The sequence below is a fragment of the Dasypus novemcinctus genome, chromosome 9 (genome assembly GCF_030445035.2).
Source record: "Dasypus novemcinctus isolate mDasNov1 chromosome 9, mDasNov1.1.hap2, whole genome shotgun sequence".
Lineage (NCBI taxonomy): Eukaryota > Metazoa > Chordata > Mammalia > Cingulata > Dasypodidae > Dasypus > Dasypus novemcinctus.
The window spans coordinates 99,938,246-99,960,453 of NC_080681.1; positions in this window are offsets into that span (position 1 = coordinate 99,938,246).

The following is a 22,208-nucleotide window of genomic DNA, read 5'->3' on the forward strand; positions in this document are numbered from 1 at the left end:
TTATTTTGGGGCAAAGTTCTGCCTGCTATAGACCTCTGAAACTTACAAAGCAATTTATCTGTTTCCAATACACAAATGGACAAAGAATAAACATTTTCATTACAATAAGAAGAAATTGGGAGGGAAACATGAGTCATGGGTTCTCTACAGCTCAGTAAACCTGCAGGGCATCCTACATTTGATTTCAGTCTGAGAGTCATTCTTAAGATGATGATTTCTTCTCCTCGGTGCCTAGTGGGAACCTACCCTTTCCACATGCTTACTCAATGGCCATTTTCTTGGTTCCATCCTCATCAAGCATCTGGGTGTTGACCAAGCTCCAGACCTCACCCTCCAAGAGTGTTGGGGTGATTGTCACACCTTACCCAATCTTTGGGTTAGAGTCTTAACCCCTCTAGTACAATGATGTGAAGACAACATTCCCCTAACATTTGGCAAACAGGCTCAACTCTCTCAGAACAACGAGTTGACCATCTGGCCTTCCCTGATCCATGGGGAACAGGTGCACCCATCTCAGAACTATGGGGTACTGACCTTACCCGCCCAAATCCTTGAGGAATGTGCTCCACCCTCTCTGTACCCTGGGATGGCAAAACTTTCCCAGAACATCAGACAGGAACATCCACCCTCTTCAACTGCTGGTGCAAACTCACCCTCTCTGTACACATGGGTGGGGTTCCTCTCTTGGCCCAAGGTGATGTCTTAATTCCAGATCTCAGCTTCCATGGTTTTCCTCTTAAAGCTTTTTCTCCTTCAATCTCTCCTTTCCATGTCCCTTTTAGTCCAAGTTGACAGTAGTTTTGTTCATATAGCTCTCTCAAAAACCTTGTTGGTTTAGCATGCGAGAAGGAGGGGTCCAAGCCATCAGACAGTAAGACTTTCCACAAATCTTTCCAAGATAACTGCATCTTCAATCTCGATTTATAAATTCCAAGTTCTCAAATGGGGCACTATGATCTGGGAGCTTCATCTCCAGAGCTTAGGATTTCCAGAATCAGTTTCTGTTTTGTGCCCAACAGTTCAATCCTCAGCTTATCTCTTTCATCTAGCATTTTGCTATAAGCTGCAAGGAGAAGCCAAGCATTCTTCAAGTTTACTTTGGAAAGTTCTTCAGCTAAATGCCAAGTTCACCATGTTCAAATTCTGCCTTCCATAAAGCACAGGAGTTAATCTTGCTAAGTTTTCTGTGACTTTAAAACACGAATTGCCTTTCCTCTAGTTTCCAATAATAGTTTCATCATTTACTTCTAAGCATCATAAAAAGTCTCTTTAGCATCCATATTGCTATCAACACTCTCTTCAAAGCACTGTAGGTCTTTTCTTCCAAGCATCTCACAATTCCTCCAAAAAATACCCCTTACCCGTTTATAAAACCGTTCCAGCATTTTGGTAATTGCAAAAGCACTTCCCCACTCCTCAGTACCAATTTCTGTATTAGTCAGCCAAAGAAGTGCTGATGCAAAATACCTGAAATTGGTTGGTTTGTATAAAGGAATTTATTTGGGGTAGGAGCTTATAGATACCAGACCGTAAGCATAGGTTACATCCCTCACCAAAGTCTATTTCCACATCTTGGAGTAAGATGGCTGCCAACGTCTGTGAGGGTTCAGGTTTCCTAGGTTCCTACCTTCCAGGGTCTTGCTACTCTCTGGGTTCAAGGTTCTTTTCTTCCCAGTGCTTGCTTCTTCCTGGGCTCAGGTTTCTCTTTTCCTGGAGTTTGCTTCTCTTTCCTCTGTGAGCTTACTTCCCAGGGCTCCAGCTTAAGGCTTCAGCATCAGACTGTAACATCAAAACCTTCCAACTCTGTCCTTTGCCATGCCTTTTATCTGTGAGTCAATGCCCTAATGACATGGCCCAAACAAAGTCCTAATCATAACTTTATCATGCCCAGGTACAGACCAGATTACAAACATAATGGAGTATTTATTTTTGGAATTCATAATCATATCAAACTACTACACAGAGTTAGACTCATTTATAGCTTCCCTACACATGGCTCTTCTGCCCCTTTTATTTGAACCTACAATTAGCACTACCCTAAAGGGGGAGGATGCTGGGTATATGGGAATCCCCTGTATTCTGTACGTGACTCTACTATGAGCTAAAACTTTGAAGAAAAAATGAAAAAAAAAAAAAGATAAGACACTGGGGGAATAAATTGAAGAAAATTTCACTGTACATACAGGACAACAGTCTTACAGTGATGAAAGGCAAAATGTCAAAAAAATTTTTTCCCTTTAAATATTTTTTCATTATTTTATTAATATCCCAATTTTTAAAAATATTATTTTATTTTTACTTTGTATTAATTTTTTTTCTATATTATACTTCTGTATAAAACTATCATTATTATCTTATTTTCTTATTACTTGTATGTGGCTATTTTATTGGCTTCATTTTTGAGGTGGTTTTAGATCACAGAAGGGTTACAACTGTGTCAGGGGAGGATCATTGGTGTGGGGTGTCAGTGAGGGGGCATACATGGGAGGAAGTTTACCTAGGTATACATATAAGTCATATAAATGTATTTAAATGTTCACGGGGCATTGCCATGGTGGGTGGAAATTCACACAATAACCAAAAGAATATCAAATTCCCATCTCGGGGAACTCTGTAACATTCTCCAATAGAACAATAAGAATGCCCCAAGTATAGGGACAATGATTTATGAAGGAGGATGGTCCTTTGAAGGACCCTTGATATCGATGACTATGCTTATAAGTCTTTGCTCTTGAAATTGAAACAGCCTAGTGTTGTAGGGTGCCTGAGTGATGTAGCCTCCTTGTAGCTCAAATGTAGCCTCTCTCTAAGCCAAACTCAGCATATAAAAGCAATAACTTCCTACCAGCATGGGACATGACTCCTGGGGATGAGCCTCTTTGGCACTGAGGGATTGCTACCAAGTACCAACAAGTAATGCATCTGGAGAGAGAAAAAAAAGACCTTGATCAAAAGGGAGAAAAACTAAAGACAAATGAGTTTGTATGACTAAGAGACTTCAAAGTGAGTCAGGAGGCTATCCCAGGGGTGGCACTTACGCACGTCTCTGCAGGATCTCACTGATGGCTGGGATGGATACTACCCCAAATAGCAAAGCTCCTTGGGGATATGGAGATGTCCAGGCCCTGTAGTTAGGGCAGATGGCTCAGGAGTTTTGCCACTTGCCATTTGGGCCCTAATTTGGTATTTATGCTCCCCAGTGTGACAGAGTTGGACTCAGCAATAGTTTCCCTATGCCTGACTCTTCTGTCGTATTTGAACCTATTGTGTCTCTCATTGTGTTTTTCTTCTTGTGTCTCTTGTTGTATCGGCTTGCTATACCTACCTGTTGCACCAGCTTGCTGTCTTGCTCATCTTCTTGAGGAGGTACCAGGAACCTCCACTCCACACTTCGCTGTGTCTCTCATTAATGCCCTTCTACTTGGGTCTCTTGTTGTGTCAGCTTGCCGGGCCTGCTGGTTGCACCAACTCGCTGTGGTCCTGAGAAGGCACTGGAACCGAATCAGAGATCTCCTGTGTGGGGTAGGCGGGAGCTCAATCCTTGAGCCACATCTACTTCCTGAATCACTTATATTTTTTATGGAACATTTATGTAATCTAAAGCTTCTTTAAAAATAAAAATAAAAAGAAGTTACTTTCCCCTGGCATTGTAGGAATCTCATTAAAAAAATTGAGTATCAATGAAATCATAGTTTTGATGCGCTAATTTATTTTTTGTAACAAACATTAAAATAAACACACACTTATGAAAATAAAAAATGCTTAATCTGCATATCACCTAAAATCATCTTATATACCACACTTTAGGGGATACCACAATGGGATTGAGATCACGGAAGCAGATGAGGGAGAGTTTTCTGTAGGAATAAGTTTTAAAAATGACTTTAAGTATCTATTACAGGGAAGCGGACTTGGCTCAACACATAGAGCATCCACCTGCCACATGGGAGGTCCGCAGTTCAAACCCAGGACCTCCTTGATCTGTGTGGAGCTGGCCCACACGCAGTGCTGATGCACGCAAGGAGTGCCATGCCACGCAGGGGTGTCCCCCGCATAGGGGAGTCCCACGTGCAAGGAGTGCTCCCCATAAGGAGAACCGCCCAGCGCAAAAGAAAGTGCAGCCTGCCCAGGAGTGGCGTTGCTCACAGGGAGAGCTGATGCAGCAAGATGATGCAACAAAAAGAGACATAGATTCCCAGGCTGCTGACAAGAATAGAAGTGGACACTGAAGAACACACAGCGAATGGACGCAGAGAGCAGAAAATTGGGGGGGGGGGGGGGGCGGGAAGAGGAAGGAACCTTAAATTAAAAAAAAAAAAGAATCTGTTACAGAAGAGGTTCATGTTTGTGCTGGTTTGAGTCTTGTATGGAGCCCAGAAAATCCTGTTCCTAAGTGAACCCATTCCTGTGCCTGTAAAGCCATTGTAGATAGAACCTTTTGATTAGATCACTTCATTTAAGGATCTATGATTAGACTGCAGGACCAAGGGTGGGTCTTGATCCTCTTACTGGAGTCCATATAAATGGATCACTAAAAAGATGTAGACACACAGAAAAAAGCAGCAGAGACAGAGAAACACTGAGAGGCAGAGAGAGAGGTCTGGAGGCCAGGGGCTGGAATCAATGAAGTACAGAGACATGGAAAGAGGTCCTGAGAGGCTGAGCGAGAGGCCCGGAGAGGAGGGGAGAGATGAGCTATAGGCCTGATCACCTACAGCTGAGCTCGGGGAAAAGTAAGCCTGAAGGAGAAGGCAGAGACCCAGACGGCAAAACCATCATTGTGCTTTGCCGTGTGGCAGGAGTCTGGGATCGTCAGCAGCCAACCTTCGGAGAGACAGCATCTCTGATGATGCCTTGATTTGGACATTTTCATAGTCTCAGAACTGCAAGCTTTTAACCTAATAAATTCACATTAAAAACCAACCTATTTCTGGTATATTGCTCCCAGCAGCTGTTAGCAAACTACAACATTATTTGTTTTAGAAAAAATAGAAAATTAAATAAATATAAAGAAGTAAAAACAGTCACCTGTATTTCTACTATGCAGAGATAAGCATTATTACCATTTGGTGTATTATTTTCCAGCCACTTTCCCCCCCCACACACACACATAGACGCTTATAAAAAGAGGGTAATGAAATACATTCTGTTTTTTAACTCTTAATTTGTACTTAACTATGTCTTTAATGACTTTTTTCAAGATTATTAATTAATTAATTTCTTCCCCCTCCCTCCACTGTCTGCTCTCTGTGCCCATTCACCATGTGTTCTTCTGTGTCTGCTTGTATTCTCATTAGGCAGCTCCAGGAACTGATCCTGGGACCTTCTGGAGTGGGAGAGAGGCGATCATTCCCTTGTGCCACCTCAGCTCCCTGATCTGCTGCATTTCTTATTATCTCTCCTCTGTATCTCCTTTTATTGAGTCATCTTGCTGCGCCAGCTCCCTGCGTAGGCCAGCACTCTTGCACAAGGCAGTGCTCCACGCAGGCCAACACTCTGCGTGGGCCAGCTTGCCACATGGACCAGGAGGCCCTGGGGCATTGAACCCTGGACCTCCTATATGGTAGATGGGAGCCCAATTGCTTGAACCACATATGCTTCCCTTTAGTGACTCTTCATGTCAATAAATCATATATTTACATAACCATATTGATGGCTATCTATGGTTTTATGTACCCATCACCAATCTCAAGAAATAAAACCAAAGGCTTCTGCATTCTCCTTTCTTACCTCATTCCTTTTCTGGCTCCCTGAATAACTATTATAAATTTGGTGGTGCTTTTTCCCATATATATGTATGCTTTGTAGACCCTAAATTTTACATGCATTTATATAAAAATGTTATTCTATTATATAAGGATAGCTTTTCTTCACTCAAAATTATGCCTCTGAGTTCTCTCTATGTTGCTTTGGGTAATTTTTGTTTATTTATTTTAAACTGCTATATAGTATTCCTTTGTATGAATATACTACAATTAACTCACCCATTTGCCTACTGGTACCAAAAATAAAGAATGCTGCTATTTTTTAATGTAATGTGTAAGAGTTTCTTTAGAGTTCATACCCAGGACCACAATTGCAGGATTGAAGAATATGTATATCTTCAACTTAACTTGATAGTGTCTGTCAAGTTGCTCTCTAAAATGGTTATATGAATTTATGATCCTATCTGCAATGTATAAAATTACTATTGCTTTGCATCCTAATCAACTCTTGGACATATATTTCCATCTGATGGGTGTAAAATAGTATCTATATTAGCCCGGACCCATTTAGGAAACCAGGCACCACTCAAAAAGAGGGAATTTAATACAGGGGATTGGCAATACAGGTGTTGGGTTGCTGATAGATCAAGAATGCCAAGGTAACTTAGATATAATAACTGCAGGAAGCAGGTACCACCCCTGGTGCTGGAGGAACAAATGATAAGAATTGGGACTTCTAGAACTTAGGAGCTCAGATCCTCTGGAGCTGGTTCTCAGACCACCAGCTGCTGTAGGTATCTCTAAGAAGGTATGTTGAGGCTGGGTTTGGGAGTGCAGAAAAAAAGTGAGGCCCGGAGTCAATGGCTACTGCTGGAGTAAGGCTGGCAGGAAAAGAAAGAACAAGAACTAAGTCCCTTCCCTCCTTGGCCTGCCTTTCAATCTTCCTCGAGTGCCTCCCAATGCCAGGACCTAACAGGAAGCCATTTGGCCCTGGAGTCTGGGAAGTGTAGTTTGTGGAGTTCCTGTCCCAGCAACAGAGCAGAATATAGAAGGGTCAACTGGGGCTGAGAGACAATTAGCTAAACAAGCATAGCATCTTATGGGGTGTATATTACATCTAGGTCTTATCATTTTTATGTGTAGCTATTTTAAATAGTGCTCCATATGTTTTTGGAAGTAGCATTAAAGAGTCAAAGCAAAAGCATTATATTTTAATTTTTAAAAATTTTTATTGAAGTATATCATTCATACATGAACATACATAAACAGTAAGTGTATAGTAAAGATTGTGAACTTACAAAATAAACATACATAACATTATACAGGGGTCTCATACATCACCCCTCCACCAATTCTTTGCATTGGTGTGAAACATTTGTAACAAACTATGCAAGAGCATTGTCAAATGTATTTTTAAAGGCTTTTGATCCAGGCTGACAAAATTGCTGGAGGAGTGGGTTTTGAAGGAAAGGGAGTCCCTCCCATGACATATTCCTGGAACCTACATCATGGAGCAGATGGCAATAGAGAAGACTGTCCTTCCACACTGGAGTACTGTGTGACCTGGGGATCACTTTCTGCCCAAGGAATTACTATCAGGAAATTGTAGTTCTAACTATCCTATGTCAGAAAAAAGAGATACAGCCTTACACTTCCATATCATTTATAATAGTTATATGAGCCTCTGAATTCTATGAGATAAAACTATTACCCATTGACCACAGAAAAACCACAGTGAATTTTAAACTGTACTCACACAATTAGAGTACACAAAGATATAATTCCATAGTATCATTTATGCAATTTACTTCCAAATGATATATCACTACTGTGTTAGTCAGCCAAAGGGGTGCTGATGCAAAATACCAGAACTTGGTTGGTTTTTATAAAGGGTATTTATTTGGGGTAGGAGCTTACAGATACCAGGCCATAAAGCATAAGTTACTTCTCTCACCACAGTCTATTAGGAGCAAGATGGCTGCTGACATCTGTGAGGGTTCAGGCTTCCTGGGTTCCTATGTTCCTGGGGCTTGCTTTTCTCTGTGCTCAAGGTTCCTTTCTTCCTGGGGCTGGCTTCTCTTTCCTCTACATGCTGACTTCCCGGGGCTCTAGCTTATTAAGTCTTCAGCATCAAACTCCAACATCAAAACTGCAACATCAGAAACCCTCAACTCTGTTCTTTGCCATACCTTTTATCACCACCAGGGGTGGTGGGTGCAATTCAACATCCTAATCATAACTCAATCGTGCCCAGGTACAGATCAGATTACAAACATAATCCAATATCTATTTTTGGAATTCATCAATATATCAAACTGCTACAACTACATGAGTGTTCAGTATTTAATTAACTATAGGTTTATTACATAATTGGACTTATAGAGGCCAGAACTGTGTGTGTTGAATCTAGGGGGCTGGAAAGCAGAGGCTAGAATGAGAATAGAGAGGGGGATAAGAGTCTGTGTTTAGGAGGGTGCGGGGCGTAGGGGCCTGTTAGCACATTGGAGTTCAGGAGGCGTGCAAGGGAACAGAATGTTCCGCTGAAGGAGCAAAGTGTGGGGATGAAGGCCTGGAGAGCCACGGGGCAGTGATGAAGACAAACCTCACCTACCTCACAGTATAGTTAAGAACTACCTTATCTGGCCCAGGTTCTTTGGCCCATGTCTCTGCTCAACTCTGTTGAGAGCATGAATCCCCAATCTGATGATTGCAATCATAAGACTCCCTACCAGCAAGTAATCAAGAGGCCAGAGCCCCTGCCCGTTGGGCCAGGTATCAATTTCCAAGGAATCTGTCTCTTCCACACTTACCTTGGAGCAGGGCCCTACAGAGGCACATTCAATGTGGAGGCAGCCTTGGCTGGGCGTAGTTAGAGATGTAGAACTTGAAGTCTGGTCCTCTGAGAAGGCTCCTGATGATTTCTCCAGCTCTTGACATTTTTGGAAATGTGTATTCAGGGAAGTTGGGAGAATGACTCCAAAGCCTTCTCCAGCAGTGACTCCTTTCTGGAGTTGCCTCCTGGATGTCTCCAGCTGGATTCCCCATAGGCACCTCACCATCATCCTATCAACATTCTGCACAGCCCATATGGGCAGGAACTCTGTTTGGCAAACTTCATGCAGTGCTTAGCACAGAGATACTAAAGAAATATGGGTTAGATGAAGGGTGGAGTTCTTAAACAAAATCACTTTCATCTTGGAAATAATTATGCCTCTGAATTGCCTTGTTTGTCACCGACATTGTCACCTCTGTCAGTTTGATCCTCCATCGTCCTTCTTCCCCACATCCTATTGGTTCACATATCATATAGATTCAATCTTAGAAATATCTTTTCAATCTACTTCCTTCTCTTCACTCCTATAGACTGCCTTAGTTTTGTCCTTTTTCTGCACCTTGTGCTGCCTTAACCACCCTTCAACTTCCTGATCTAAAACCTCCAGTGGTTCCCTATTGCCTTCGCTATAAAACTCAAACATCTAAGTTTGACCTTCAAGGTCCACCACTTGCCCCCGTCATCCTTCTGTCTTCATCATCCATTTCTCTTTGGCATGATCTCCTGCTCCTGATGAACTGGTCTCCTCATTATTCCTGGGCTGCCCTGGGCTTTCCTGTCCCTCTATCTGGGCTCATATCCCTGTTGGGAAATCTCTCATCTTGGCCAGTTCCATATTCAATCATCTCTCCTTCCCCTGAACTGAAAAGCAAATTATGGAGAACCACTCTGTGCTACCCACTGAATGTCAGGTGCTTTCCCATGCTGATGATGAGACTGAGGCTCTGGTAAACCTGATGATGGTCAAGACCACACAGCTGTTGGTAATAAAAATAATAACAGTGAATACTTACAGGCTGCCTTCCATGTTTCAGATACTCTTCTAGGTGTTTAGTAAGCTTTGTTTCTAATCCTCCCATCAACTGTATCATGCAAATGAGAATACAGCATCAAAGGACTCCACACTAACTGTGCCCACTGCCAAGTAGAACTACTCAGCACCAACTGGTTCAGTGGATGGATTACATTACCCCTGGAGTAGGGAGGGAATAGGGGTCACCTGTGGATGCTGGGTTCCTGGGGAAGGAGAGAAGAAGGAAAGGGGAGATGCAGAAAAAAGTTTCAATAGTGTCAAATTATTTCCCTCTAGAAGGAAGATGCGATAAAATCTGGAGTTTCAAATAATGCTGTGGTTCCAGCTACATATAACAAACACTTGAGTTTCTTTTTCAAGGTATTAATGCTGGGGTTTCAACCCAAGCCAATGAAATCAGACCCTCTCCTCTGGGGACTGGCACTACATTAGTGATTATAATATATACCCAAAACTGAGAATCACTGATTAGCAAGTAGCATGTGCATCAAGCCAGGTGAGCAGTACAAACCATCAGTACTTAAGACTAGGCATCTCAAACTCTAACATGCATGTGAATTCCCTGGAATCTTGCTCAAAGGCAGATTCTGATTTAGTGTGTTACAGGTGGGACTTGGGATTATGCATTTCAAACAAAATATCTGTGCTGCTGAATCCAAGGCCACCCTTTGAGTAGCAAAGGTGCAGGAAGGTTCAATATATAGCAGCCTGTGACTAGGGTCTAGTATGACCTGTGGCCAGGATCTGGGGTCAGTCTACACTTGGGGAATCCGGTTGGTCCATAACTGGAGAATTGTGAAGGTGACCAGACTTCTGACTTTTCCCAATAGCCATGAGTAATAATAAAAAGACCACAGAACAGTGAAGGAGAGGAAAGCGATTTCCCCTAAGGTAAAGGCGGGGAGGGGTTGGTGCAGAGCTTATAGGAGGAAGGGTTCCTGAGCCACCGGGGTAGGTCAGTTTTTGAGGGGTTATCCTTTCTCCTGGGCAATTTGTGGCTAGGAAAATCAGCTCATTTTCTGTAGAGATAATTTCTTTCCTTGCCTCTCTTACATTTCCCCTTCTACCACCTCACACATGCTCCTGAGAAGAGGACAAATGGTCAGTGACACATGTGTGGTCTTGTCCGCAGGGCCTGAAGGACAGATATTTACTGGTTTGGGAGGGAGGTAGCACAGAACAAACAGGATGGGGAAAGGGAATGGTCATTCTAGACTAGGAAAGAAAGGAAACCTACCTGTATGAGTGACTAATGTATACAAGATGTGATCCTAGATGTTTCTATGTGTGCCAACTCTTTGATCTGCCCAACAACCTATAAAATACTTATTTGACAGATAAGAAAACCAAGGCTCATAGACGCTAAGACATATATTCATGGTCACTTGAGTGTGAGAGCCAGGACTCAACCCAGGTCTATAATCTTAAAAACCTCTTGCTGCCTCCTGGTCTTGGTAAGAGGCACTCAGGTTTGGGTATAATGCATTTGAGGGGCCTATAGGGTGGCTGGGGGACACACCCAGGTATGGTGGTTGAAGTTCCAGGATTGACACATGATAGGGTGTGGAGAGAGAAAAGGACACAGCAGTGGCTGTGCGATGGCTGTCCCAGTGTGTGTTCTTTCTCCTCACTAATCAGAATCTATATTTTTTATCTGTGCACACAGCCACCTGTGTGCTGACTACACTTCCTAGCATCTTGTGAAGCTGAGTGTGGCCATGTGCTAAGTTCTAGCTAGGGAAGAGTCAGTTCCTGTACTCCTTTTGCCACCCTTGTGCCTTTCTCCTTCCTGCTGGCTGGATCAAGAATGTGATGCTCAGGCAGCCATTCTATACCATGAGGCACTAGGAGTCTGAGCTCCTGATGATTGTGGAGCTGCTGAACTAACCTAGACCTTCAGAGTCTATACCTGCAAGAGATGTGAACTTCTGCTGTATCATAGCCATGGCTATTTTGCTGCTTTTTCTGTATTACTGAACTTAATTTTTTTACACTATTTTTAAATTAAAGTTAATAGATCACAAAGAATGTTATATTAAAAAACATGAGGTTCCCATATAACCCATTCTCCACCCCCTCACCCCCATCATTTTGTAAATTGTATTTTTAAAATATATATATATCACAAAAAATGTTACATTAAAGACTTGAGGTTCCCATATGCCTCCCACCCCCCAACCCCACTTCTCCCACACCAACAACCTCCCCATCACTGTGGCACACTCATTGCCTTGGTGAACACATTTTGGAGCACGGCTGTACCACATGGATAATAGTTTTCCCTGTAGTTCACATTCTCCCCCAGTACATTCAGTGGGTTATGGCAAGATATATAATGTTCAGCATCTGACCCTGCAATATCATTTAGGACAACCCAAAGTTCCAAAAATGCCCCCACGTCATATCTTTTCTTCCCTTTCCCTGCCCTCAGTAACTTTCTCCACCTCAATGCTATAATTTCTTCTATTACTAGTCACAAAAGTTTTATAGTGGAATATCAGTAAGTCCACTCTAATCCATATTTTATTCCTCCATTCTGTGGACCCTGGGATGGTGATGTTCACTCCACCTCTAGATCAAGAGGGGGCTTAGATTCCACATGGATGCTGGATGCAATTCTTCTGATTTCAGTTGTAGGCACTCTTGATTCCCTGGTGTGGTGGTTGACCATCTTCACCTCCCTGTCAGCAGACCTGGGTAAGTCCAACAAACCAGAGAGTAGGTGTTGCAACTCTGCTGAGGCTTAGGGCCCAACTGGCACATGGACAGTCCAGAGTTTCAAGTCTCCTGAGCACCAACCACAGGCTCAGTAAAAGTGACAGAAGAGGCATGTGTAGAAAGGTCACATCTGAATCCAACTCCATCACACTCAGGAACACAAACTCCAAAGTAGAGCCCTTTGACATGGTACAGAACTCCAAATCCATCTGCCATGACCATATACCCTGTGCGTCTCCATAACCTTGAGGAGAACCAGTATCTAGGTTTGTATCTACTTTGCCTTTTTCTGGGGTCCTTCTGATGACCTCTCGACTCTTTTTTGAAGACTCTTAGCCATATAAACTCGTTTGTCTTTGCCTTTCCCCCCTTTTATTCAGGTCAAAAAGCAGTTTTTAAGACATAATTCTATATGTAGGCTGAGATATACTGCTGGTCTGAGTTGACCCTTTTATTCAGGGTCTCTTTCTAGTTGCATTACCAGTTAGTGATTGGTAGTAATCCCTCAGCACCAGGGAGGCTCATCCCCAGGAGTCACATCCCATGCTGGGGGGAAGGAAATGCATTTACATACTGAGTTTGGCTTAGAGAGTGGCCACATTTGAGCAACATGGAGGCTCTCAGGAGGTAACTCTTAAGCACCCTGCAGCTCTAGGCCTAGTTCATATTTCAGGTACACAGGCATAGTCCTCGGTATCAAGGGCTTGTTATTGGACCATCCTTCCTTGTTGGTCTTTGCTGTTGCACTTGGGGAATTATTGTTCTTCCATTGGGGAATGTGACAGAGCTCCCCTGGGTAGGAACTCAGTATTCCCTCAGTTGACGTTTGTAACTGTAACTACTATGAAAATACCCAACATATATCAGAACATTTTTATGTCCCCTATATACGTGCCCTGGAGAACTCACTCCCACCCATGTACCCCATCAAGAACACCCCACACCAGTGTTCCTCCCTGCCATAGTTGAACCTCTCTGTGGTCCAAAACTTCTTCAACAATGAAGCCTAATAAAGTACTAAATTCAATTAATAGGAAATTGAAATATAGTGATGGGTTTACAGTTTAGAAATATAATGTATACTAATATAGAAATTCTAAAATAAAGTAAAAATAAATTGGTATATTAAAAAAATGAGAAAATATTACAAAGTTTTGTTTTTAACATTTTGCCTTTCATTACTGTAAAAGGTGTTGCCCTGTATGTACAGTGGCAAGGCAATTTCTTTCATTCCTTCCTCAGAGTCTACATCCTTTCTTTTTTTTTTCCCCCTAATTTTTAATTTTGTCTTCAAAAAAGTTTTAGATCACAGTAATTCACATATACTAGATAGGGGACTTCCATATATCTACCATCAAACCCTTTTCCCCTTTCCCCAGCAATGATCTTTTTACATGTTAATGTTATATTTGCTATAGCTGATGTGCAGATTTTGAAACATTGCTATCAAACATGTTTCCATTTTGGTTTACATTCTGGTTTATGTTTTAGACTGTACACATTAAAAAATTTAAGTTCCTTATGTTTTACATTATGGCTTATATTTTAGCTTATAGACTTTTATACACTTTTGGTGTAAGTTAACATGTCCTATATCCATCATTACATAATCTTGTGGAGCGCTTCCATTGCTCCCTAGTTGCCCTGCTTCCATCTATTCTATACGTCTCTCCCCCTCCCCCCCTCAGGACCCATAGTGATAATCAGTCTTCACTACTTGAGGGACCAGAGTTACAGATACTGCAACAATGCTGAGGGCTTGACATACAGACTGTCCTAAGTAATTGGGAGCCACCGATTCTCTCGAGAGACACAATTCCCACTATTTGGGAAGATCAGGTCTCCCCAGGATGTGGGTACACCTTCACACTCATTGTATGGGCCTCCACCCAATGATATAACACACTATGATGAAATGAGCACTCACACACTCCCTAGAAGCCTGCCCCTGTACCAGATGCCCCCCCTTAAGTGCCTTAAACATGTAGTCCTTCCTTATTATATTTTCTAAAGATTTTCTCCACCTTGTAGTTTCAACCATATACCTGACAGTCTCCCATATTCAACTATTCCCCCCAGCCCTCCCCCTACTCCTTGGGCCATCTGACCCATCCTCCCAACTCAAGACACCCTGAAGCCCACAAAGCCCCACCCACCTATGCCCCCATCTTATCCCTTCCCTGTACAAATACTTACCCTCAGCTTATCATAGACTTCACCCTTGTAGGCATCAGTTTGCAATCTTCCTCTCCCCCCACAAATTCTTTTAAGCCTATCTTCCAGTTTCTAGCTCTCTGAGACAGCTTGGTTTACTTATTTCATATCAGAGAGATCATATAGTATTTGTCCTTCAGTGCCTGGCTTGCTTCACCCAACATAAGGTCCTCAAGATTTATCCATGTTAGCACATGTGTTTGTACTGTATTCCTTCTTATAGCTGAGTAGTATTCCATTCCAAATAAAATGGATACATTTTATTTATCCATTCATCCATTGATGGGCATTTGGGTTGATTCCAACTTTTGGCAATAGTGAATAGTGCTGCTATGAACATTGGTGTGCATATATTGGTTTGCACAGTTCTTCTCTGTATATACCCAGCAGTGGAATTGCTGGGTCATATGGCCAATCTATATCTAACGTTTTGAGAAACTGTCAAACTGTCCTTCAGAATGGCTGGATCCTTCTGCATTCCCACCAGCAGTGGATGAGTGTTCCCATTCCTTCACATCCTCTCCAGCACTTGCAGTCTTCTGTTTTTTTGATGGCTGCCAGTCTTATGGGAGTAAGATGGTATCTCATTGTAGTTTTTGATTTGCATTTCCCTAACATCTAGTGATTTTGAGCTTTTTTTCATGTGCTTTTTAGCCATTGTATTTCTTCTTTGGAGAAGTGGCTGTTCAAATCTTTTTCCCCTTTTTGTAAATGGGTTGTTTGTCATTTTATTTTCAAGATACAGGAGTTCTGTATATATGCAGGATATAAGTCTCCTATCAGATATATGGTTACCAAATATTTTCTCCCATTAGGCAGGCTCTCTTTTCACTTTCTTTCTTTTTTTTTTTTTATTTATTTCCCCCTCTCCCCTGCCAGTTGTCTGCTCTCTGTGTCCATTCACTGTATGTTCTTCTGTGGCCACTTCTAACCTTATCAGTGGCACCGGGAATCTGTGTTTCTTTTTGTTGCATCATCTTGTTGTGTCAGCTCTCCGTGCGTGTGGCGCCATTCTTGGGCAGGCTGAACTTTCTTTCACGCTGGGTGACTCTCCTTACTGGGTACACTCCTTGCACGTGGGGCTCCCCTACACAGGGGACACCCCTGCCTGGCACAGTACTCCCTGCGCACATCAGCACTGCACATGGGCCAGCTCCACACAGGTCAAGAAGGCCCGGGGTTTGAACCTTGGACCTCCCATGTAGTAGGCGGATGCCCTATCCATTGGGCCAAGTCTGCTTCTCCCTCTTTTCACTTTCTTGACAAACTCCCTTGAGGTACAAAAGGCTTTAATTTTGAGGAAGTCCCATTTATCTATTTTGAACTTAATACATACAAAGGTTAAGGGCATATTCTTCATTCAGGCCAGTAGTTCTCATATTCACCTTCATCTTTGAATGCTTGGGCCTGCCCTGACCAATTGAAAGAATTTCTGGGGGATGGGACTGGGCCTTGGTATTTTGAGTTCCCCAGGTGATTCTTATAGGCAGTGAGGATTGAGGATCACAGATGTAGATGGGCAGAAGGGGAGTTGGAAAGAGATGTAGGAAAGGAATGTTCATAGAGGCTCAAAGAGAATTGGGTAAGTGCAGTTGTGAAAAGGAGGAGAGAATTCAAGGAAAAATATAAGTGGGCATCAGCAACAAATGCCTCAATAAGAAACTGGGAAGAAAACATTGAATTAGGTCACCAGGGGTCATTGGTGTCCTGGGTGAGAGTCATGACAGAGTACTGTTTGAAATGGTGAAGGAGGTTTGGGAACTCAGGAAATAGTTTGAAAGTGAGGGGAAGAAGAGAAGCAGCCCCTTAGCTGGAAGGGCCAGTCAGCTGTTATTTATAATGACTCCATTTCCTCAACTATGGAAAGGGTCAGCACTGCACTGAGCCCTTTCCACGCATCAACATCTCATTGTCACAGCGATTTTTCCTCCGAGACAGGGACGATTATTTCCATTTAAGGAGCTGAGATGCAGAGAGAGGAAATGACTGCTCAAGGCCATGCAGCTGAACTTGAGTCCAGATCTGCCAGATTCAGAGCTAAGGTCAGCCTTGGGAAGGCTGCCTTTAGCATGGAAGGGTCTCGAACCCATCCATGCCTGAGGGGAAGGGAGGCGTTTTAGATACAGACCCTGGGGGAGGTAGAAGGGGATGGAAATGCCCACAGAGGTGGCCTTGGACAGGAGGAACACTTCTCTCTAAAATGGGCTGAGGATGTAGGGAGTTGTGTGGAGGGAAGTTGAGGCCCACCTGTGGCACCTCCCTCTTTTTAGGGAGGGAGGCAGGGTCACGGCAGGGGCCATAGGGGCAGAGAGGGAGTTGACCTGTCTCTGGTAAGGTTTTTTTTTTTTACTACTAGGATTTTATTGTTCTGGTAAGGTTTTGAGGCCTTGGGGCCTTGTGCTAGAAGCCCAATTCTGTTTTGATGCTGCTAAGCCAAGCAGAGATGATTATTTAATATCAAAGGACCAGCTTCTGATAGAGACATACGTGAGCCAGTCCCGCCTCCCATCCCAGGGACAGCCTGCTAACAGGATTGTGTTGTGGCTGCAGATGAGTCTTCCGTGATCCCTAAATCTTTGATTCCAGCAGCCCTCCCTGGAGAGGGGCCCTTAGGCGAGCATCCCGCATGTCTAGATTGTCAGTGGAGAGCCGGCTGACCACTCCCCTTTCAGAGGCTGCCTTTCAAGTCTGGCGAATTATTAAGTCAACTACTAGGTGCTTAGAATGTCTCGAGTTCAAAGACTAGCGGGCTGGAAGCAGACGTCTGAGGGAGCTTCGGGCGCCTTAGCGGGAAGAATATTAAGATGTGGCAGGCTGGGCTTACCTGCTGGCTGGGTAGGGATCTGAGGAAGACGGCCTCTTTCTGGGAGCTGCAGAGCGCTGCAGTTATTCTTCTGATGTCAGGCCCATTGGTGGCTCAAACTTTTGTGCCTTGGATGGCAGGGAGTGAAATGTAGTGGTTCGGGCTTCTGTTCCTGGGAGCCCCAGGGAGCAGTGGTAGGTGGGTGGGAGGAGGGTAACAAGGTGAAAAGCTGGAGCAGGGAATGCCAAGGTCCAGCTCCTGCCTCAACCGCAGGAGCTCTGGTTTTTATTGCTTTATTAATTGAGGCTCCCAACAGGGTCATATTTCTTTCAACAAGTAAACGGTTTTATTGTTTTAAACATAACTCCTCCCACTGGTGGCAAGTTTTTGGAGTGAGAATAACTGGGGTTTGTTTCCCAGCTCTGCCTCTGACTAGCTGTCTTACCTTGGGCACTGTCTTAGTTTGCCAAAGGGCTGCCGATGCAAAGTATAAGAAATGGGTTGGCTTTTATTATGGAAATTTTATTTGGGGCAAAAGCTTACATTTCTGAGGCTGTAGAATGTCCAAATCAAGGTACCATCAGAGGTGCTTTCCCACCAAAGTCACCTGCTGGTGATCCTGGTGATCAGGCTGGGCTCGTGTCCTTAGTCTTGAGCTGCTCCTTGGGCCCAGCCCCTCGAGAGCCTCTTTATGTGCCTCTCTGCTTTGCTGATTCCAGACTCCAGGACATCTCGCAGCCTCTCCAGGCTTCTTGTTTTTTTTAAAAAGATTTATTTATTTATTTATTCCCCCTCCCCCTCCCCACCCACTCCGGTTGTCTGTTCTCTGTGTCTATTTGCTGTGTCTTCTTCTTTGTTCACTTCTGCTGTTGTCAGTGGCACGGGAATCTGTGCTTCTTTTTGTTGCATCATCTTTCTGTGTCAGCTCTCCGTGTGTGCAGCGCCATTCCTGGGCAGGCTGCACTTTCTTTTGTGCTGGGCGGCTCTCCTTACGGGGTGCACTCCTTGTGCGTGGGGCTCCCCTACACGGGGGGCACCCCTGCGTGGCAGGGCGCTCCTTGCACGCATCAGCACTGCGCATGGGCCAGCTCCACACGTGTCAAGGGGGCCCGGGGTTTGAACTGTGGACCTCCCATGTGGTAGACGGACGCCCTAACCACTGGGCCAAGTCCGCTTCCCAGGCTTCTTTGTTTTTCTGCCACTATAGGTGAACCTGGAGTCCCCTCTATTTTCTCTTTACTCTTATATGGCAGGATCAAAATGACAGCTTCCTCTCTCTGTTTCTTTTTCTATGTTTCCATTCATATATGACCCAGCAAGAGGGTGGAGACTCAACCTGAGTCACATCTCACTGACGTGAGCAATCAAATCAACTGATCTAAAGTGAACCCAATGCAATCAAAGGGTACCACATACCACAGGAATAGATTGGGGATTCAAAAAACAACTTCAAACTGTTCACAGGCACATCACTTAACTTCTTGGAGCTTGTTTTCTTATCCATAGGAGATGGGATAATAAAGTCTTCCTAATGGGGTGGTTCTGAAGACTGAATGAGGTAATGGATGGAAAGCCCCTAGAATTGGGACTATGATCTGGAATCACCAAACTTCTTATTGTCCTTTGGACTCACTGGCTTTTGAACCTGCTGCTCCTTCTGCTGGAAATGCCCTTGCCTCCCCTCTCTGTCTAGAAAACTCCTATTTTTCCATTAAGGCCTGATATCACCTTCTTTGAGAAGTCTTCCTTGCCTACTCCCTGACAAATATTAATAATAACAGCTCCTACTCATTGGTAGTAATACTCATTGTGAGGCACTATGCTATTAAGTTTATGACACTCAAGAGGTAATATGAAATTTCCTTCACCTTTAGGAGTGTCAAGCTCAGGTAGTTACCATCTGAGTCAGGATTTGAACTCAGGACTTACTGGCACCAAAATCAATGAACTTAACCACTAGATCACAGACCACTACAGGCAGCAGCTCCTTCTTGGGGCTCCCAGAGCACCCCTGCTCTGTCATGGGACTTATCATGCTTGATTGTAAATATTCATTTGCTGGCAAGATTTTTAAGGGAAAAGGTTTACATGGGAGCCACCATGACTCCTCAGCATAGAACCGACTGTATAGACGCTCATAGGTAATAACAAAAGTGATTAATGCGCCTGGCATTGGCCTAATCTCTCACTCCACTATGCCCTTTATTACTCATGGCAACCTGGGAGATAGTGATTATTCTTACTATTCCCATATCACATTCTGGACAACTGAGAGAACTGAAACAACTTGTCCAAGTCTGGCAGGTACAAGAGGCAGGGCTGGGATTCAAACTCAGGTCTGGCTTATTCCAGAGCTCACTCTCTTAATGACTATCTCACGCTGCTTCTCCTGGACATTGTTCTAGCAGATCTTGTGAAGGGCTGTCACACAGATGCAAGTGCTGTACAGTTCCCATCCTCAACTGAGGGGGGTGGGGAAACAGGCACCCTGACAGATAAGCACAGCGATGTTCTGATGCGGGAAGTCCAGGGGAAGTAATGAATAATTCAACAGTCAGGACGAATGCTAGGGAAAGGTGTGGTAGAAGGGGGGACACCCGAACAGGGTTTTGAAGGTTGAATAAGAGTTTTCTGGCAGTCAAGGATGTGGAAGGATATTCCAGGCAGAGAGGGCAGCATATACGAAAGCTCAGAGAGAGAGAACAGTCTGGGGTGGAAGAGAAACTCAGAATGTTCAGAATATTTATCGTGCCTGCCCCTCCCTCTTTCTCTTCCCCACTTCCCCAAAGGTAGTAGACTCTGTCAGAGGATGAGAAAGAGGTGCAGCTGCAGACAGCTGCTTGTGCCCGCCCTGTTGGAATTCTCATTTCCCCCCTCACTCCTGTCTGTTTGGAAAGGAGCAGGGGGGGGGGTTGTGAAGTTCTGTGGGATTCTTCTCAGTTCTGGGGCTGGAGGAGAAATAGTGGGGACAGCTCCTCTGGTCATCAGGATCCAACCCCTGCTCCCCGCCCCTCTCAGGGGCACAGCTCAGCAGCTAACTTCCTGCAGCGGGAGGAGGGACCAGGGGCTGGGGTACTCAGAACGAGTCTACCAGGGCCCTTGGAGCTGGGTGGAGGTACCGCCAGAGGGCAGGCTCTGGAGAGGGAGGGTGAGCCTTCCAGGAGTCTTGGCGCCACAGAGGGAATAACAGAGGCCAGAATTCCCACACCTTTGCCCCAGCGTCTAGCTGGCTTAGAAGTTGGGGTGTCCAGCCTGTTTCCCCTACAGACCAATATCCTCTGCCAATAGGATCTGCCTGCCTAGTCTCTGAGCTCACCCTCACCCAGCCTGGCTCTGGGTGGGGAGCGCAGTGTGGTGCTGGGTGGGCCTGCTCTCATGGGTACTTCCCTGAGTACAGGACGGGACAGCTGGGGGTCCCTGGGCATGCAGGGCCCACAAGCCTAGACCCCCATCACTGTAGGTGCCAAAGCTTATAGCAGCTGCTGGTTTTACCTGTTCTTCTCCACTGGGATAAGGCCCTAGAATCTGGATTTACCTTTGGAAATACGACCTCCCCAGGGGCTGTTCCTGGTGACTGGTTCCCACCGCAGCCTGAGAAACTTCTTCAACGTGAACCCCCCTCCTCCACCCCCCTGCCACGGAACAGTTATGTTGGCAGATGATGCATACCCTGCTTAGCCACCTGCAAAGCAAAGTCCATCTCTTGGCTGGCTTCCCCCTCTTTCTCATCTCACCTCACCCCCCTGCCACGGAACAGTTATGTTGGCAGATGATGCATACCCTGCTTAGCCACCTGCAAAGCAAAGTCCATCTCTTGGCTGGCTTCCCCCTCTTTCTCATCTCACCTGTGTGCGTCTGAGGACATGTGTCAGTAGTCATTGTGCTGTAATGGCTGGTTGGCCCTGTGACAGCGTGCATGTGTGTTCAAGGGGGCTGTCATATTCACATTCACCCTGATCTGCAGCCCTGGTTCTGGTGCAAGTATGTGAACATGGTTGTGTCCATGAGTGCATGAAAGGGCATCAGGATGCATGACATGATAGTCTTCAAGTATACAGATAGGTATCGGTTATACACATGTGCAGATCTCTCCAATATGCATGCATGCACATGTACGTCCACGCACACATACGGCTGTCTAAGCCTGTGCCTGCGAGTGTGCTTGTCCTTGCCTGAGATGGGCCTTCTGCCCATTCTGAAAAGAGAGGATGCTGGGGTGCAGTCCCCCTTCCTGTCGCCCCACTGGGGACTGCACTGATTTGTGACTTAGGGAGTAGAGGTGAGTGCCCTCAGAGCTCCAGAGTCTCTCTGCTCAGCACTCTGGGACTTCCCCAGCTGTCCCCTAGACCTGTGGCCCAGGCACCAAGTCCTTCAAGAATATACGGTGTCCTGGCCCTGCCCCATCCCATCCCTCATAACGCGTGTGTCTGCCAAAGGTACAACCGTCAGTCCCTGAGTGATCGGACAATGATGCCCTCCATTCAGAGGTCGCCCCTTGTGGCCCCTGTGGGCCCTTCTCCTCCTGCTAGTGTCTAGGCTGTTACCCTCCATGGGGTCCGAGGAGCCCAAGGAGAGGGGTCCTGGCCTGGTCTGGCCCTTGCTTGAGGCCTGGGGCTGCTAGGGGACTTCAGCATTGGCCGAGAACTCAGGACTGCTTGGAGGCATCCCCAAGGACCCTTGGCTGTGTCGGGGGGTCGTGGGCCCAGAGTTCTCTGCCCCCCACAAGTCTCTGGATAGGCAGGGGGAGCAGTTGTGGGGAAATTACCAATTTAAATAGGAAATGCAAGCAATTTGGATGGAACCCCAGGACGGCAGTTTGAGAGCTCATTCTCTGCCCCGTGGGGGTTTGATTACAACCATCTTGGCTGATAACGTGCAGAGAGGGCCAGGGAAATGGTTTCC